The 16,001-nt window shown below is 40.8% G+C and overlaps 1 protein-coding gene across 41 annotated transcripts in view; it reads left to right on the top strand.

Annotated features, from left to right (window-relative positions):
• Nucleotides 1-16,001, top strand: part of Baz2b (bromodomain adjacent to zinc finger domain, 2B) — a 310,551-nt gene that overhangs the window by 118,432 nt on the left and 176,118 nt on the right. For 24 of the 41 annotated variants that reach the window (XR_001783145.2, XM_017319098.2, XM_017319095.2 and 21 more), the window contains one exon: nucleotides 14,571-14,612. The exons of 8 other annotated variants lie outside the window; for them this stretch is intronic. The gene's annotated coding sequence lies outside the window, so the exon portion shown is untranslated. 9 more of the 41 variants (XM_017319096.1, XM_030251835.1, XM_030251828.1 and 6 more) reach the window with 7 other exon arrangements.

Raw genomic sequence — 16,001 nt, 5'->3', positions numbered from 1 at the left:
TTTGATACCAACATTATTTTGTCTTCATCTTATTTTCTCTCAACTTCTTCAGCTCTCTTTATTTTATATATTATGAACCTTTGTAAATTGCCTCCTATCTGATAGCTCAGGGCAAAATATAAAGATATACTAAGTGCAAAAGAATCTCATAATTACAAGGAAAAATGTAAATGTGAATTTGAGTAAGGTACCTAAATTAGCTTTGTACTAATATGTAATTAGGTGATTATTTTTATTTTTAATTTTTAAAAGATTTTTTAAAATTTTATGTATATGAGTACACTGTAGCTGTAAAGATGGTTGTGAGCCTTCATGTGGTTGTTAGGAATTAAATTTTTAGGACCTCTGCTTGCTCCTGTCAACTCTGCTCACTTAGTTCTTGCTTGCTCTGGCCCGAAGATTTATTATGCATAAGTACACTATAGCTTTCTTCAGACGCACCAGAAGAGGGTGTCAGCTCTCATTACGGGTGGTTGTGAGCCAGCATGTGGTTGCTGGGATTTGAACTCAGGACCTTTGGAAGAGCAATCAGTGCTCTTACTTGCTGAGCTATCTCGACAGCCCCAATCATTCTTTTTGTTTTGTTTTAATTAATTTATTTATTTTGTGTATCTGAGTACACTGTTGCTGTCTTCAGACACACCAGAAGAGGGCATCAAATCCCATTACAGATGGTTGTGAGCCACCATGTGGTTGCTGGGAATTGAACTCAGGACCTCTGGAAGAGCAGTCAGCGCTCTTCCAGCACTGAGCCATCTCTTCAGCCACCCCCTTCCCCCATCATTCTTATAGTTTCCAAATTTTTAACTTTTTTTAGAGTCAAGGAAACATGGTGGAAGTTGTATGCAGCAGAGGGGAGCCTAGAAGCCCGAGAAGACTTGCCTGCTAGAAGAATGACGTGCTCTTTGACTATTTGCTGAGTTACAGAATCAGGGGAGGAGGAAAATCGACACGTAGCAATGGGTCAATAAGAGGAGGACAAAGGGAAAGGCAGGGAGCTGCTTGTCATTCTTAATTGCATGCATCACTGCCTGTCTGGTGTGCATCCTATCTAAATCCCACTGTATGCAGCCAAGTAAAAGCTGTGCGTGGCGTTCTTTTTATCCCCCACAGCTGTGTGTGGATCACTTAGAAGGACATTGTTTTCATCTCATGAGAGACATCATTACATAATATTTTCAACATGACAGCCTTTATTATAAAATAATGTCTCCAAAGAAATTTTAATTTAGTTATCTATATGTAGTATATTCTCCTCAGATTCTCAGTAGTTCTCAAATAACCCTTTAACTAGCCACATCTTCTATTCATTTATTTTCCAGCCGCCAGGACAGTTTCGTGTATTTATTAGGTGCTTATTAATAATTAACCATGCTTCTGTAGCTTTGCATCATCGTTTTCCTCAGCAGACAGATGTGCTGCCCTGGTTCACTAAATGCAGGCGTTTGATATCATCTCCTGCAGGTTGCAGTGCCCCCTCTGCACTCCTTCACGGGGACTCTCTTACAGAGGTTCGTGTATGCTGCTGCATCTTGGACCTTTTCTGCTTTGTTACCTTGCACATGCCTTTGTCCTCATGATTCCAGGAAAAACCTTGCAGGCGTGGGTACTATTAAAATTTGCTTGCTGAATTCAGCTCTCTAGTGCTTTCCCAGCAGCGTTGTTTTAAAACATGTTTGTCCTGCTGCCTTTCCTGTGACCCTTCACTTTATTATTTAGCTTTGTGAAAACGGAGCCCTCCATTCTTACAACTCCCCCTGCGTCACTTCCGGTTCGGTGATCCCTCTCCAGCGTTCTGCTCCGCAGTGCTGGGCACTGTAATGTCCTTGGTTCCTGCCCCTTTCCTCCCAACTGCCCATTGAGCCTAGAGCCTCAAAGCTGCTTAAATTATTCTGCACTATGAACCTTTCATCTTGCCTTTCAGAGACCAGATCCCAACAATTGCCCCACACCGGTGATAGTTGAGCCCCTAACTTAGTCTGTGTTTTGATTTTCCTGTCCTATCCCCGACTTCGAAGTTCTTTCCAGTGGTTAGAGTGACTCTGAAAGGGCAATAAAGCCAGGCTCACCATTCTTAGTCAAGCATACCGTCTGGGAGCGGGAGTCTATCCAATCCATTTGTTGGGGCTTTCCTGGTCTTCTGTGATCTCTGCTTCCCTTTTCTACAGTTTCAACTTCCTCTATACCAGCCCCGCACTTTCTGGTATTATATTATATTATATTTATTTTTGTTGTTTTTAAAAACCCCAGGACTTCCCACGCGGAAGCCATGGCGTGTGTTCATCTCCTCATCCTGGCTTTGTCCTGGTCACAAGATTTGCCTTCCTTGCCATTCCTCCCTGTCCTTGTTATTCAGCATCATACTTAGACTGTAAACTTTATAAAGACAGACTCGTCTTGTGCCTGCTACAGGTCCAGCAGGGTCACATAGACAGTCAGTACTCACTAGCCAGGCATGATGGTGCATGCCTGTAGTCCCAGCACTCTGAAGGGCTGTGAGCGTTAGTCAAGTGGAAACTTAAGGGCTCTTTGGAAAGTTGGTTGGATGTGTTTTGCTGGGGCAAACTTGAGAAGGAACGTTTTGTTAAAGTGGACACAAGTGTGAAAGGCTAAGGCAGACTCATGAAGGAACATTTCGCTGAAGCAGACACAGGAGACAGGTAGTTCTGTGAAAGCAAGCCCATGAAAGGGCACGCGGTGAAGGATTCTTTGCTAATGACAGGCATGTATTGGTCTGCCTTACATTGCGTAGTTGAGTTCCAGTTGTTGGGACTGCAGACTCGGGCTGATTAGGCGCACAAGCTGAGGCAAGACATGTGGAGGATAAGTGATGTTTGGAGGGTATAAATAGGTCTCCACAGAGTGATGGAGACAGAGCTTGGCTTGCTGGTAAAGCTAGCTGTGCTACACTTGTGGGTCGCTCAGTCTTTGCTGATCTTTGTTTGCCAAAGAGAAGCACAGAGCTTCTGGCGTTCCTGTTGGTCCCTCCTGCTGACTTGAGCTGAGGCAGAGGCTGAGGCCTGGCTGGCTCTGCTAGGTCGTGTCACTGCTGTTGCTAACTCTGGTTACTGGACTGCTGGTGTATCTGTGAAGTGTTTGCAAGTGGATCGAGCTGCCGCTGCCTGCTGACCTGTGAACTGAACTGCTGATTTCCAGACAACACAGACAGGAGTTGCTCCAAAGAATCTTTCTAAGCAGGTCCACTTCCTCTGTATTCTTTTTTTTTTTTCACTATCTCTGGTGGGTGGTGAGCTACAAGGGGATTAAAGCGTTAACCCCCTTAAAAACAAGTTTTTTGTTTTTAAATAAGGTTATACTTCGGCCTTTACCTCAAAACAAAACAAACACCCAGAAATATTTACTACATCCAAGAATAAGAAAATTATTGAATTAATGGTTCAGGAACAAGTGAGTAAATTAGGACATTGTTTTAATGAATAAATTAGAAGGTTGTTGTAGTGTACTTTCAGTTGCTGTGACAAACACCAGGACCAAAAGCAATTTGAGGAGGAAATACTTTATGACAGTTCCAGGGAATCGGGCAGAACCCGAAGGCAGGAACTGGAGGCAGGAACTGGAAGCAGGACCTTTGAGGACTGCTACTTCCTTCCTGTGGCTTACACACTTTGCTTTCTTACACAGTCAGAGACCACACAGTGCCCCTGCCCACCATGGACTCAGTCTACCTACATTCATTCCTCATTAGTCATGCAAATGTCCCACAGACTTGTCTATAGAATAGCTCCTGATATTCCATTTTTGATTCTAGTCTATGTAAAGTTGCCAAAAACCTAACCAGCATAATGGTTTTAAGGTTGGTTTGTGATTTATATCCTGATTTTCACACTTATTAAAATTGTTGTTGCAACATAAACATTAAATTTATTATTGTAGCCATTTAAATGTGTATTAAGTAGCTTTAAGCATAATCCTGTTCCTCACCAGGACATATTTCATATTCACAGCTGAAACCCTGTACCCACTAAACATACCCAGCTGTTTAATTTCCATATCTATGAATTTGACCGTCATAGTACATTTGCCTTTGTGACTGGCTTATTCCACTGATCATAATGTCATTCAGGCTCACCTATATTTTTCGTAGATTGTTTTTCAGTAGCATGTTTCATCATGTACATAGCAATTAATTTTATTTATGTCCTACACCTTTCTCTTATTTGGGTACCTCAAAATAGTTTGCAATTTCAACTAACTCAATTTCACTATTTCCCTGTGAAGCTACTAATTATAGTATAGTAAACCGAAGTCCTGATGGATCACCTAAGGACATCATGAACAGGTCACATTTAAGGGCCAGAGTTACATACATATTCCTTGCTAACCTGAAGCCAGATTTCTTATATAGCATGACATCATTCTAAAGTCCTAAGGGGGGAAGAAAAAAACCCAAGCCTATAGAAGTAATTCGTTTAATATTCCTAATTAGTCATAACAAAATTATTTTAATAGAAAAAGTGTCTAAAGTACCTACAGTCTAGTTCAGCTTAATCCTAAGTATTTATTTCTTTGGCCTGTGCAATGTTAGGCTGGATAATTGCCCGTTAGTCTTCCTGGCCAGCCTCTGAAATGGATTTTTCATTTAGGTTAGAATAGTAGCGTTTTACTTTCTTTGCTATGGTACATAAAACTTTGAGAACTGAGAGCATATGTTTGACTTGTTGCTGGCTTGTTCAGGTTAGGGTCTGTTCTTAACGTTACTGCTAAGGCATTGAGTTCTGAGCGCTTTGTGCACGGGAGTCAGTACTCTGCTCCTGAGCTCACCCTCCAGGCAGGGCTCTTATGAGGAGAAAATGACATTTTGACCCTGCATTTCTTGATGGGATTGCAACAGGCTTGATTCCATAGGAATGAGCTGGTTTTCCACATTTAGATAATGTGACTTCCATTTAAAGTAGTTCCTGACTATAAAGTTTCTGTACTGCTAAAAATTGAATTCCCTGAAGAACCAACCATTGTTATAGAGATGAAGGTATAGTGGAAACAACATTTGCTTATTCTCAAGTGAGTCAGTCGCCTGTTACTTCACCCAAGAGATTGGCTCACATTCCGTAACCTCCGGAATGTTTCAGCCCTAGTTGGCAGCACTGCCACCTCCTTCCTCTTGTGTCCATTTGCCTCAGAAGTGGAGCTGTGAACAAGTGAGCTGAGCTTTCTGAGAAGTGCTGGTTTGTGTTGAAAGAATAGAGTGGTAAGGTGGGAAGACAAGCAGTGTGTATGTAACTCTTAATAAAAGTTTACCACGTTTCAGTAGACAGTTTTGCTTTGTCTGCTTTCATGAACAACAGTAAAAAGCTGTCACATGCGTTCTAGCCAAAAGTTGTGCATCAGCCTAGGGGAACTGTGTTCTACTGAGGTTTTTGATCACATACAGCTTGTAGGTACATTTTGAGAGACTGCAGTGTGTGTGTATGTGTGTGTATGTGTGTGTGTGTGTTTGTGTGTGTGTGTGTGTGTGTGTGTGTGTGTGTGTGTGTGTGTGTGTGTGTATCTTTCCAGAAAGGATAGTGAGATGACTATTTGATACAGTTTACAATTTGAGGAAAGAACCGATGTAAAGATCTGTAGTTCTCCTTAGAACAAGTTACTTCATGTGAGGAGCTGGCCAAAGAAACTCCCATGGGGCCAGGCAGTGGTGGTGCACACCTTTGATCCTAGTACTTGGGAGGCAGAGGCAGGCGGATTTCTGAGTTCGAGGCCAGCCTGGTCTACAGAGTGAGTTCCAGGACAGCCAGGGCTACACAGAGAAACCCTGTCTCAGAAAACCAAAAACAAAAAAAACAAAAAAAAATAAAACCCAACCAAAAACCAAAACAAAAACCAAACAACTCCCCTGTGTTGCTTTATGCTTCACTCGTAGAACCAGATGTGTTTCCCACAGGAAGCCGTTCTCTAACTCAGACATCAGCTAAATGATAGCAGCTTAATTCAGTGTGGCACATGCTTCAGGTCACAGAAGCTAAGACTCAGTGTTGTTGATATTATTTAATCTCAAATCAGGGTTTCTACCCTGCCTGTGACCATTCAGTTCCCAGACAAAAGACACACAACTTTGATTTTTATGATTGGCCTTAACCAGCACTAGAGCTGGGCAGATATCTACCTTCTCTGCTATTAGAATCCACTTCCTCATCAATAATCCCATTTTATAATTTGCCATGTTCCATCTGGGCATCCTTTAACTCCCCTTGGCCAGTCCTCATGGCCGTGTTTTCAAGAGTCACTTGCCCTGTGGCAGCTTCCTCCCCTCTCTGCCTTCTTTTCCCCATCATGGTCTCCCCAGACCCAAAGCCATGGAACCGGAGACAACCCCCTCCCATCTTCTTCAGCCATTGGCTGAAGACATCAGTATTGGTGAATCAGGGGTAACTTGGGGAGCAAGGTTACCTAGCAGTCACTTGGGTGTGTCCTTTGGGTTCCTGTTGGTTCTCTCATCCCTGGGGCATCCAGGCCTTGGGGCCAGTACTTAGCATTACAATGCAAGCAAAAGACCAAACCTCAGCAAGGGTCACAACAGTGCCCCCTCTTGAGATGGCAAATCCTGATCAATATCCTGTAAATTAGGACTTCCCTATGGATCATTTTAAAGGTGCAGGAAGACAGCCAAATGAGGAAGAGCAGAGGACAGTGTCTTGTGCATGGCTAAAAGTGTCTGAGCTTCTGTCTCCATTGACTAGGGATGAACTACCGTCCTGATAACGTACTTAGATGTGTATCAAATCACGGACATCATGGTTAGTAATCCTTGTAGCACTTAATCTCTAGTACCCACGACCTGTCCCTGAGATTTGGGGCGCTAAAGGTTCTGACTCTTATTATTTGTTCTTTCTGGTGACAGGCCCCATTTTCAGGCTACGTAGAGTGCTCTACCCCATTGCCCAATTAGCATAAACTCAAGTGTTACTAACAAAGGCTTGTAATGAGCATGCCGAGATGGAAATTTGAAGAATTTTGAGTTTTCTGTGCTAAGAATGGGGATCAATAGCAAGTGTATTTTTGATTTTTTTCAGTGAGAGTTGGAATCTTGATAATGTACTTCTTAATGTTTGTAAATAGATTGGGTTTCGTTTTCACCTTTGCTATTGTTTACTATTGAAGGAAATTTTCTTAGGAAAAAAAATTCTTAAGAAACCTTACTGCCTTTTAGTTTGTGATTTGACAATATTGAAGGATGTTAAATAAGATTATCGTTTGATTGATTTCCACACTTTTCATGGGCGGGGATAGAATCACCTTCTAGGTTTATGAGTAGTCCAGTCAGTGAACTTGTAATGATTTCCTAGGGACCAATATTGAGTTAGAGGTCTACTTTTTCTGTTAGAAATATAGACTACCCAACAAATAGAACTATATGTTATTGATGTTCTTGTTTTTGTTGATAAGGAATTACTAACTGTCAGAATAAAAATTGCTGGCTTAGAGCTAAAGAGTTAACTTGGTTCCTAGCACACACAGTGGCTAACCACCCTCTGTAATGCCATTTCAAGGGGAGCTGACACCCTCTCTGTCCTCTATGGGCGCCAGGCATACTTGAGCCACACAGACACGGACAGAGATACCCATATTATTAAAAATAAATGGATAGCTTTGTGTTGGAAAGCCTGTAAGACTCAGATGTTTTTCATCACTACAGTGAAAAGGTGCTTTAATTCACAGAGTCACTTACTACCAGTTTTAAGGCTCTGTTCTTTTTTTTTTTTTCTTCATTTTAGCCTAGCAGAGAATCATTTGCGGCAGCAGGAATCATTGGAACTGTTGTCTTCGTAGCCCCTTTGAACCGTAAAGAGAAAGCACATCTTACGTTTGTGCTTCCTTGACTTGCCATTCAAACTGAAGTCAGTGAGTACTTGTCTACTTTGTGCAGGCGTGGAGTTGGGACCGTGCTCATACAATCTGGCTGTTTCCCTTCTTTTTCTATTTTGGATGTGTTAATGGTTCTGTTTGTTTGTTTTGTAAATTAGGAAGGCAGCTCCAACACTTTAAATAAGGCCCCAACCCCCACCCAGCAGATGCTCAGTATTAAAAAGTAGAGGCTTTCCAGTCAGACTGCCAAGCAGCATCCAGTTCAGCCAATCAGATCCACCCTTGACTTGTCAGGGTCGACTCCTGTCACTGCCAGGGAGCCATCAGAACCTCTGGTTCTGAATGCTGCTTGGTTCGTGAATCACTCTTTGTTCAAGTAAAATAATTTATTGTGGCTGAAGTTAAGTCTTCCTCCTCCTCTCATTTTTCAACAGATGTCTTCTGCAGAGATTAGCAAATACTGTTTGGCCTGGGTTTCCCCATAGTGTCTGCACAGCTCAGGAAATGGCCTGCCGTTTCCTTGCTGTGTTGCATTTCTTTAATTGGTGCTATTTTAACACAACAGAATGTAGTGCTACACTGTTCGAATGGCTTCTATTGATACTCACTGTATTTTATTTATGTTTGGTACTGGAATTGAATGTGGAGTCTTCGCCCCACCTCATGAGTAAGCCTAGCACTGGCTTCCACTGATACTCTACCCCAATATCTTCTATTTTATGCCTGTTTTAAACTGAGATGGCAGGCTTTCTTATGTACGATGCTAATTGCTTAGTTAAAACTCTGCCTTGAGTGGATGTGGTGGGAAGTTCAAAGTCCCAGCTCTTGGAAGGCAGGGGCAATAGGATGACTGAACTCAAGGCTAGCCTTTGGTATGTTGGACAGACACTCTGTCTCTATTAATCAGAAAACACAAAACTAACAAAACATGCTCTAACTTTCTGTGTTCTTAAAGCTGCCTACTTACTTTCTGATATTACATAGGAAACAAATACTTTCTAGCAAATGAGGGTCCAATGGCCAAGACAATTAAAATTGTTACCAAACTGCACTTTATTGTTTTCTATGGTCTGTTGCAATTTTACACCTTAGCATTGCATAGAGAGGCAAAAGAATTATAGCAAATTTACGTAGCCGGGCACAGTAAAGCAAATTGAAACTTAAGTGCTAGGCAACCTGAAAAGTTTTGAAACTCAATTCACCTGGGTATGGTGGCAGACATCTGTAGTCCCAGCTACTCGGGGAAATCACTTGAGCCTTACAGTTTCGAAACATAGTATGATATCATCCTCAGAATTTAACCAACCAACCAACCAACCAACCAATCACAAAAAGCCTCCTTTCTCCAAAACTAAAGAATAAAGACTATTTGTGTTTATAAACACTATTTTGCATTATGGGTTCCTTTGTTAAATAAACATTTTCTTCCAAAGATAAACTTGATTATTGTTTGAAGATAAGATGGTTCTTATGGGGGGCTGGTGAGATGGCACAAAGTTAAGTACTTGTTCTTGCACAGGATTTGGGTTCAGTTCCCAGTACACAACATGGTAGTTCATAACTGCTCCAGAGTAAAGTTCTTACCTCAGTGGGCAACAGGCACACTCATGGAACACGTTCATACATGCAGGCACTTACACATACACCTAAAATAAGACTTAAAAAAAAGATAGTTCCTTTTCTCCAAATTTAGGGCTGTTTTACTGAAATGAAGATATTATACCCCACAGAATGGAGAGGGCTTCTATTTTGCTTTGTTAAAAATAGAAATTTGCTGGGTTGTGGGGGCTTTGATCCCAGCACTCAAGAGGTAGAGGCAGGCGTGACTCTGTGAGTTTGAGGCCAGCCTGCTCTACAGAGCGAGTTCCAGGATAGCCAGGGCTGAACCAGAGAAACTTGTCTCAAAAAAGAGAGAGGGAGGGAGGGAGAGAGGGACGGAGGATGGGTAGATTTATTTATTAGTTTATTAATTCTGGTGATTGAATTCAGTGCCTTGTCTTTATTAAGCATATATTGAGATCTGCCTACATTCCTTCGGTGAAATCAAATGATGTATTTAAGAGTATTATTTTAACTTGGTATTAATATCCAGAAATGCATAATTGTGGGGCTATGGTCAAGCTCAATCAATAAAGCTATCACCTTGAGTACACAAGACCCTGGGTTCTACCCTGAATACCATAAAGAAAAAAGTGCACAGTTGTACCATTTGAAATAGTAAAAAATAATTAAATATTTAAAGTTTGCATAAAGCCTCTTTGCGTAGAACTGAACAAACTACATCACCAATAGTTTCCCTAGTATTGGATTTCTACTTTAAAAAATGTTTATTTATATTTATGTATATATGTATGTTCCTTCTTACCTGTCTGTGAGCCACATTCGTGTGGTACCCTAAGAGGTCTTTATTAAGTAGGTCTCAAATCCTTGGACAAACGGCTGAGGAGACTATTGAACATATCAAAACGGACTTTGCCAGCAGCTTCTCCCAACATCCCGACCTGTTATAGATTATAGATGGTATTTCACCCCACCCCCTCCCCAGAGGCCCTTCCCTAAACAATGCCAGCCATTTTGATGACCCCCGTTGACCTTTTGCTTGCTTGGCTGCTGCACCTGGTTCCCCCCTCCTTCCCCTCCCCCTGGCCTCTTCTCATGTGGATCAGGGTCATGTCTAGACTGGACTCTTCTGGCTGTCTCTGCCTTTGGCTGTGCTTTCCTTTCCATCTACAATAATTGCCCACAATCCCTCCAGTATATGCCTATAATAAATGCCCAGGATACTGGGTCTCAGGTCAGAGCTTAGGTGTGAAGCCCTGGGATCTATTCTTAGCAAAAATAAAAGGGGAAAAAGGAAGCTTATCATTGTTTTAAATTTGGCTTATGTCCACAATTCAAGTTTGCAATGCTTGAAACACATTATACACATGTAATTTTTGAAATTATTTTTCTTATATACACCTTGGAAATAATTATATGAGTTCTGGGATTCAAACCCAAACCTTACACATGTCAGGCGAACATCCTACCACAGAGGTATAGCTTCAGACATGGTTCTCTTTATTATGTAGCTACCTCTTTAAAAAAGTGTACAACACAAGATACAAAAACTATTTTGTTTAACTATTTAATAGTCTATAACTATTGCTTTTAATGATTTTAGGTGCCATCAATATTTATTTCCATGTTTAACTGGCTGCTGAATAAAGCAAGTAGATATTGTTTCTTTCAGTCCTTTCAGTAGACATGAGTATTCTTACATTGTAGATATGGAAAGCTACAGAACACTGTCAAGTAAAAGGTAAATAGCATACTGAGATGTGGGATGTAAGAAAGGCCTGGCCAGGTGAGCTGGCTCGGTGAGAAAATATGCTTGCTGCCAAAGCCAACGGCCTAAATTCATCCCTGGGTGGCGTTCTGATTTGGGGCAGAGTGAGGGTGAAAGTGAAGGCAGTACATGCTAACCTCTTGAAAAATGTTTATGACTAATAATTGTTCTCTCACATCTGTAGGTGAGAAACATTGATATGTATTTTCTGTGGTTTGGTATAGTTAAAGGATCTCTGTTACAATAGTTCCCTGTAGAAAAAAAATGGTACATAACCAGTATCTTAGTTGAATTTATATTTTCATAAAATTAAACATTACTTTTTTTTTTTTTTTGTGGTTTTTCAAGACAGGGTTTCTCTTTATAGCTCTGGCTGTCCTGGAACTCACTCTGTAGACCAGGCTGGCCTCGAACTCAGAAATTCACCTGCCTCTGCCTCCCGAGTGCTGGGATTAAAGGTGTGCGCCACCACGCCCGGCAAACCATTACTTTTTATATGTGTGATTTGAATACATTTCCTAGTTTTGACATGATTGTAAGGAGTTACCTGTTGCTTATAAAACTCACTTTAGATTTTTATGAAAAGTTTTATATTTGTCTGGCTTTATTCTCTAGAGTCATTTCACATTTCCCCCTCATACAAGTACCTACCAAGTCACATGTGAAAAATGCCACAATTAAACCTGATTTTTGATACTGCCGGCTTCGGGCTTTAATAAAGCATATATGCTTTAGCATAGTCTTGTAATTTTTAAAAAATAAAAAATGGAGCATTTACTTTTATATTTTATCCAATTACGAATTTTCTTTCTATCTACACAAATTTTTATTTCCTCTTGAGCACTGCAGAATTTTATAGAAAGTGTATTTATTCTTGAACTAACTCTTTTGCTATTTATTGTATTGATTAGAGAGAGAGATTGCATGATGTTCTCAGGGTACAGAGGAAGGCTGTCTGTGGGAGGACAGAGAGGAGTAACCAACACCAGCTTCATTCATCGCCCACCTCAGAATGGAGACAAACATGGACACCTGAAATTTGTTTCAAATGGTAGTCACTTTTTTTTTTTTTTTTTTTCTGTTTGAAAGACATCCTTTGAAGGATCCTTGGGATCCAGACAATACAGCAATGGTCTTTATCTGTGTAGCCTCCTGCTTTGCTAGTGTAAGGTAGTTTAGAGAGAAGTGTTTTCAGGCTCCGCTTCCCTGACTCCACCCTATCCGAAGCTCCTCGGTACCCTCTCCCTTCAGAGATGGCTGGTCACCTAGCTCTGCCCTCTTTTCCGTCTTTTCCGTCTTTTCCGTATTCTGCTTTGAGTCAGCGAGCCTGACACCTCTTCTCCGTGTCCCATGAGTCGCGTTTATCAGAATCCCTCAAATTTTGCTGGACATTCTGTTCTTTCTCCATTTACCTTAGTAAACCCATCTGCACTCTTAATTTGAACTAAATTTTATATGATTTATTTTCGAATCTTGGATTATTGTCTTTAAAATTTTAAAATAAACTTTATTGTAAAAAACAAAAACAAAACAAAACAAAAACAAAAACTTAGTAGGAAATAAAAATACCACCCAGAAAGTTAAGCAGACTCAAAGTCTAGAGAACGTAATGAACTTAATGATTGAAATGGAAGCTCTGAAGCTTCTCTGAGTTTCGCACATTCAGTATCATACATACAGCATTTTAACCTTTACCTGCTTGAGGGAGCATCTCCACTTGAATGAATGATAGTAACATGGATCTTACTGGCTTTCGAAACAAAGTCACCACACTCTCCCACTACCTGTCTATTTCATTGTGCAGCTTAAAACTTTATGGTCTTTGCTGTCTTGTTAATTTAACATGAATTCCTCTCATAACCTCCATTGGGGAGAGGGCTCAGTGAATGATGCTTTTGCCTTCTAAACACATGAAGACCAGTGTCTGGTCCACAGAAGCCACCTACAGTGTGATGGGAGGTGGAGCTAGGAGGAGAACCCTTGTCCACAGCAGCAAAGGGCAAAGAGGAAATCCTGCCTCAAACAAGGTGGGAAGCAAGGGCCCGATACGAGGTGTGATATCTGAGTTCTCCTGATCTTTATCATCACTGTAGATGTGTGTGTGTGTGCGCGCACACACACACACACACACACACACACACACACAAATTTTAACAAAAAACTATATATCTTGGGTTATCAATTCCTTTCAGAAGTTTTAAATCTCGACTCTCCAGACTCTTTATTACCCTACAGTAATTCACAGCCCCCAGATTTCCATCACTCACTACCTTGTTTTGCGTATTTGCTAAAATGAAAATGTTTTAAATGCTTCCTGCAGTGACTTTTAAAAACGTTCACATGGCTTAGTTTACGTAAATAGGCAGTCGTAATCTTACGTGCTTTTTGCTTACATCTGTAGCTCTCTATAGATGATGGAGTCGCGCTAGATGCAGTAAGACCGCCACAACTCCCTGCTCTCTCACTTAGCTGAACACTGAGCAGCTGCTGGGTTCCGTCTCTAGAAGCAGGGCTCACGGCATCTTTGCTCAGGAACTCAGTGCTAACAGTGTGGAGTGGGCTATCAGAGTGGCCTTTGTTTTGTATTTTGTTGTTTTGCTTTGTTATGTCCACAAGTGTGCCTGCATGTTTGCTAGTGCACCACATGTATGTCTGGTGTTCACAGAAGCCATGACAGCTCCTTCTGTGTGGCCAATTCTCATATTTTGTTGCAAGCTTCTCCCTGAGAGTGAAATGAAGATTATTCATCTTCTGCTTTTTTTTTGAAGGGATTATTATGAGGATTTGTTAAAGCAACACATGAAAGCTATTAACCTGAAAACACTGACAGTGTGTTGTTTTTTAATACTAAAGCATTTAAGAGATGTCTTAAATAAAGCCCTGTTAATGAAGAAGTTTCTAGAAGGTCAGATTTCTCAGGGATAGACTGCAAGTCATTAGCAGCTTAGGAAGTGGCTTAATGTGCAGTTTCCCCTGGGTTCCCGGCTTACACTGGATTCGTCCAAGAGATATACTTTTAATCTTTGATAAGGATTAGTGTGTAGCAGTTTCTCCTGTTTTCAGTAAATGACATTTTGACTGCGAGATGGGCTACTAATCATAGAGGAAGTGCTTAGAATCAGTCCTTTGTGATATATTTAAGACCCAGCGATTCTTTTCCTGATGACTGTCTGAAGATAGACCAAGCCTGTAGACCGCATGCCCTATAGGCTACTCTCTAAGTAATGTTGCTGTCTCTGGACGAAGCCCGCCCTGCCACACTGAAGGCGGCAGGAGCTTTGTTCCCGTTTGTGTCTTGGCAGTTTTGTGTTTCCTTCATGTTAGGTTAATTCAAGGAGAATTCAGACAAGTTCTAAGGAAATGGCTTCTGAAATGTTCCAGTGTGATTCAGCTGATTGCCAATTCTGTGTTTCTGTTGCAGGTTTCCCAACAGTGATGTCACAAGATTGACCACACTGACACAGTAAGACCGGTGACTGTTCAGCTTCTAAGTCCATTTGTTTCTCTGAGAATAAGAACCAAGTTAGATGTTTATCAGTAAACTACCACCGTCTCTCCACCAGCCACTTGAATGTTTACATTTTCAGTGACTCATAAGTCATATTCCTAGGCATTTAAATACTTGTAAAATGCCTTAAAGAACTTTAAAATAATTTAAGATGAAAATTTAATTCATAACTAAAATTATTACATGCGTATTTCATTGTGAATCATATTGTCATCTTTTTTCATTTTATTTTTCTCATAAAAAAAAGAGGTATCTTTCTGAGTAACAAAAGAATGAGCGTTGAGGAAATTGTTTATAGGACCTCCTTTCATCACACTTTCTTAACTAAGCATAGAAGCAGTCCTTAGCAGAGGCATTAAAATCATCATAAGACAAAGCCATATGCAGGAGAGCTTAGTAGTTGCACACAGAATTTCTTTTGGAAGTTGTTTTAGGTTTGCTGCTTTGTGCTGACTAGAGAAGTTTTCTTTTTCCCTGAAGGCTTTCTGACTGCTTTGTCCCACTGATGCTTAAGGAAGCAGTGTTACTTTCTCTTCAATACACCCTTTTCTTCTTCCCCCTCCCCCTTTCCCTTGCTCTTCCTTTTCCTTTCTCCCTTTGTCTTCACTCTTTGTTGTGGTAGGATGGAATCCTGGCCTCATACTAGGCAAGCGCTGGATCACCACATTGTGTCTAAGGGGGTTTTTGTTTTGTTTTGTTTTGTTTGTAATCATCAGAGTTTCATTGACCTAACTGAATATTTTACAACAACATACTAAAGCATTTTTGTGGGACCTTTCTATGCAGCATGTCCTGCTGTTAATCAAGTTAAAATTATTAAGTAGCTAAATAATTATTAAGTAGCTAAATGCACTTGTTCTAAATCCAGGAATTTCAGGAGGAGGCACTAAGTAAAGACAAGAAGTCTTCCTTTGAGATTAAGTGGTTGTGGTTAGAAACTTTACTTTGTGACAGTGGCGGGGCTGTGAGTCTCTGCTCACACCCTCCAGTCAGGAGAGAAGAGGGAACTAGAGCACTGACTTTGGGGGCCACCAAGCCTGGGTGGAGAAAGGTGATAATGAGTTACTGCAGACAGTGGGGAGAACAGGATCCAGTCAGGAATCCATGCGATATCACGGATGACATCAGGAGATGGCATAGGAGTAAAGTTGTGGACTTTAGCGTTGCAAAGTTAAGGCTACAGGCAACATTTCTGTGTTCTATAACATACAGGTATATATTTTAAAAATATTTTAACAATTTTTAGGAAAAAAAAGGAAATTACAATTGCCCTCCTTTCCCTCTATACTACACTCCACACAGGTACTACAACTTTCACTGGTTTGTTTTGCTTTTTGGTTAGGA

The sequence above is a fragment of the Mus musculus genome, chromosome 2, assembly GCF_000001635.26.
Source record: "Mus musculus strain C57BL/6J chromosome 2, GRCm38.p6 C57BL/6J".
In the NCBI taxonomy this organism is placed as follows: Eukaryota; Metazoa; Chordata; class Mammalia; order Rodentia; family Muridae; genus Mus; species Mus musculus.
The sequence above is the reverse complement of the archived record's forward strand: the minus strand, read 5'-3'. Positions and strand labels throughout refer to the sequence as shown.